Source organism: Arachis duranensis, chromosome 4 (genome assembly GCF_000817695.3).
Source record: "Arachis duranensis cultivar V14167 chromosome 4, aradu.V14167.gnm2.J7QH, whole genome shotgun sequence".
NCBI lineage: Eukaryota > Viridiplantae > Streptophyta > Magnoliopsida > Fabales > Fabaceae > Arachis > Arachis duranensis.
The window spans coordinates 16,465,418-16,469,815 of record NC_029775.3 but is presented as its reverse complement, the minus strand read 5'-3'; the positions used below and the strand labels follow the sequence as shown (position 1 = coordinate 16,469,815).

Below are 4,398 nucleotides of genomic sequence, written 5' to 3'. Positions count from 1 at the left end.
TTGTCCTTCTATGTTTGGGAGAGATTGGTAGGAGGAAGGATCTTAGTGCACATGCTCATATAAAAAATATTGTCATTGAATCCTTTCAATCTTCTTTTGAAGAGATAAAGTCTGCTGCCTCTTATGCTCTTGGTAATATCGCTGTTGGCAACCTTCCAAAAAATTTGCCATTTATCTTGGATCAGATTGATAATCAGCAGAAGAAACAGTATCTCTTGCTTCATTCTTTGAAGGAGGTGTGGCTCAATGTGTGGTTGTTCTGTGCCTTGCTGTTGGGGATCAGAAGTGTTCATTGATGCATTCACATTTTAGTTAGATTAGCTAGGTAGTTTAAGTAGTTTTAGCTTAATTTCATACATTTATTCAAAATAAACAAGCATTTGAATGAAGTTTCTTATTATACACTAATATATCAAGGACTAAGTGATTTTGTAGTTGATTCTATGCAAATGACATAAGAAAGTGTTGAATAGTTGAATTATAAAAATTGGATACATTATATTTCGCTTCTATGTTTGAATAAATTGAATTGGATACATAAGAACTCGTCCACAGTGAAAGAATTAGTCTTAATCTTGTTTTGGCAAGCAATTAATCTTGTCAATTTTTAAATACATCACAAATAACAAACTACAATAGCATAGACAAGATTATGTGACAGAACTAAAATGCTATGAAAAATAAAGAATTACAACAAAAATACAATAATACATATGAGTTCCAATTAGAAAAGAGAGAAGAAAGAAAATAAATATGCATTCAATATCACGTTTCTGAAATTTAAATATTTTTAAAGTTTAAACTAACAAGTTTCACAAAAGGCATCATAAGATAAAATCAATTAAATTCCTTCAAGAGTGCATCTTGTTGTATACCAATACGGTGGGCAGATTGGGAATGCAATCAGTTGATATTATCTTAACAAATTTATTTTGTTACAGGATATCTTGTGACAAATTCTTCAATGCACTGCATCAAAATTCCACATTCAGCAATGTCAAAAATAAAGTACAACAAACTTCAATAACAAGCACAAGAAGCATAAAAATAAAATTAAACAAATTTGGATTACCCAAGTAATTTATAGATATTATATGAGGACGTGTGGTGTTCAGAAATATTTCCTAAAATTTGAACTTAGAAATGTCATCTAGCATACCCATCTTTGTAAAGGATGACAATCACCCAAACATCAGAGGAAGCCTGTGAAACCTCTCAAACAAAATCAGATCCTGAAATTGGAACCACTGATCCAAATCTCAACTTCAGCTGCTTCCTTCGTCTCAGCCAATCTCTTCTTCCTGTTAAAGCACAATGCCTAGTAATGTGGTTATTGATAATAATGAGTCCAAGATTCTTGTGACTATGGCAGGGGATGGAAACCCTTCCTACTTAGTTGAACCAATTGCTTCTTTGAATTGTGGCACTTGTGATTGTGAAGCTAATCCAACACCACCTTTATCAAGTTTAATCAATGAAAAAATACTGATGAATTGATTAGAAACAAATTCACAATGATTTTTGTTATGGTGCTTCTTCTTCACCTTTCACATTCGAGTAGTTTTTAGGTTCCCTGAATATGTCAGGCAATTAAGAGTATCTATGTAATAATCACAATGATTTATATCATAAGATATAGAATAAAAACAAGACTTAATCTACTTACACCTAATTCATCATTCATTCCCATGCCAAACTTCCAATTTATCAAAGCTTCATGACTTCAATTTTATATAAGCTTCATGACTTCAAATGAACTCTAGAGTTTGATATCTTTATTCGAAATTATTTGTTAAAAATATTAAATTTATCAAACTGAAGCAAAAAAAAAAAAACCATAATTAATCAGACATTATGAAAGGTGTACACAGACACTCTAACATTTGAGCAAATTAAGAGAAGTTCAACAAGCAAGTTCGCATAAACATTAATGCAAAGATTTCAATACATCCTTAAAATATGCATGAGTTAAGTAAAAACATATTGAAGGGACTACAGAAGCTCACAGATTCAAAACATTAAGATCCTTCAATAGTTTTCTTAAGCGGGAATCAAAGTTGGATACAACAGTCATCTTAACTGTGCCAGTGTTTATCATCTTACTATGATAGGAGGGACAAACTTAAAAGAAAACAATGGTTAAAGAGGAAAAAGATATATTTGATTCGTGAAACTTCCAACATCCTTGAAAAGAGTAGTTGTTTCATAAGCTCCATCTGAAAGATGCCATACATCTCCATTTGCACAATACTGACATGAATAACGCTAAGTTTAGAAACAAGCATGTGTCATATTGTATATTTGAAATTTGAAGGCATGTGTCAGGTACTTTTAAAATCTCCTACTAATTTAATTTTTCTTGGATAAGTATGCAATAGTATATAGATAAATAGAAACAACAGATGAATTCTGAGGAATGAACAAGAAGAAAGACTAGAAGATGAACAATTAAAAAGGATAGATATTATCAAAGTATTCAAGGTTTTGAATCTTTTGATAGGTAAGAACTGAATTTTCCAAAACGGTTGTACAATTCATAGATAAATTAACTTTATTAAGAGAATCATCATAAATTGGGACTAATATAATAAATAGAGCAGTCTCCTACGTAAAATGGTCACATTGTAAACTTCTTTAAAATAATCTTCATCACTGGAACCAGGGACTTCAGAAATTACACAAAATGGCCTCCCATCTCCCTGTTAAAATACAAGTATAAAATATAAGAGAGTGTGTAGTAATGATATGACTGCATAAAATTCTTTTGAAATCAAAATAACATTCAGATAAAATTATTAAACACATAAATAAATCTATTGCCAATGAAAATTGCACATTTGCACACTTCTCAGAATCCATACTGTGACAAACGAAGAACATTCAAATTCACATAAAATTGTCATAGAAAAGAAAATAAAGTAAAATAAAAATAAAAATAAAATGGAGGGAGAAGCAGAGATCAGAGTCGCTGGTGAAGAAGGGGAACAGAGAAGCGACAGAAAACGATAAAGTGGTATACCCAAGTGTAGCGGCGGCGGCAGAAACGTGTTGCGGCGTCGAGGATCAGAAAACAAACACGGTGCAGGGGAGAACGAGGAAGCAGCACGGATAGAGAGGAACATAGAACAACCAAGGCGAGTAAAAGAGGCAAAAACCTAGCAAAGCCAAGGATTTATTCTTTGAATATGGAATTGAAAGAAACAGGAGAAATGTGTAAAACAAAAAAATTAGAGGGATAAATATTTAATTATTAATTAATTTAAAAATAAAAGGGGTTTATTTTGTAAATATTTTGTTAGTGGTTAATCATATTTCCACATAAAAATGGGAATAAAAAATCCATAGCCAAATAATAATATATTAACTAAAAAAATACAACAATGTCTTCAAATATTAAAGATAAAAAGTTAATAGAGCTATTAAATAACAAATAAGCATGAACGGGATTAGGTATTCCGTAGATGAATGGAGTTTTAAAACTCCATTAGTAAAAGAAAGAGTAAAGTTTGTATATTTATTAAATGCTCTTAAATACGAAGAGAGAGAGAAAAACTTTTTATTAATTTTTGTTTTATTTTAGACTAAATTCAATAATATTTTAATAATAGGTCATTAAAATTTATTTTACGTTTATCTTTGTCTCAAATTCATTTTGAGTTATAATTAATCTTTTTATTTAAAATTATAGTGAGTTAAAATTAAAAACTGTAGAAATAAAAAAAATAATTTCTTAACATTTTAATTAAATTTGTTTGGATTAAAAATTTTTTGTTTTATTATTTTTATTTTGGGCTATATTATTTTGAAATGATATCGAACTATTATAATAAAAACAAAAACAAAAAATAAAAAACTAATAAAATAAGAATATCTTTTTTATAATTAATTTTAAAAGCTTAAAATATAATTTAAAATTAAAATTATTTAATTTGAAGTAAAAATATGATTTAATTTTAAAAAAGTAACCTATAATATTAGTTAATTTTTAAAATACAAAAATGTTCTTTTAATATTAAAGTTGTTTGATTATTTTAAATATAAAAAAATTATATTTGAATTTAGAATGATAAAATTACTACTTTTGAGGATTAATTTTAAAATATATATTTAAAGATTAATTAAAAACACCCGTCTTTCTTTTTTTTAATTATTTGAATTAAAAGCCAAAAATTGAATTTCTATTCTTATTTATTTTAATTTTTTTATATTTTATTTGAATTTAAATGTGAATAGTTTTTATTATTATTTATGTTTTAAAATTAATAAAAAATAAATAAAAAATTAACTTAAAAGTAAGAAATATTAATAATTTATACCAATAATAAATTAAATTAGGCTTATTCAACTTATTACTAATACAGTATATACATGATAAATTAAATAAAATTACACCAATAT

At 27.4% G+C, this 4,398-nt stretch overlaps 1 long non-coding RNA gene across 2 annotated transcripts; it reads right to left on the bottom strand.

The window, feature by feature from the left end:
• Positions 1-683: 683 nt before the first annotated feature.
• On the bottom strand, positions 684-3,171 carry LOC107483555 (uncharacterized). 2 transcript variants are annotated; one of them, XR_008008537.1, is made up of 4 exons: positions 3,020-3,171; positions 2,609-2,699; positions 1,160-1,301; positions 684-969 (listed from the first exon to the last, which is right to left on the bottom strand). It is a non-coding gene; the product is annotated as an uncharacterized LOC107483555 (long non-coding RNA). The 2 variants fall into 2 exon arrangements; XR_002373651.2 differs by lacking the exons at positions 684-969; positions 1,160-1,301 and having other exon boundaries at positions 2,444-2,699.
• Between the last annotated feature and the right edge of the window lie 1,227 nt (positions 3,172-4,398).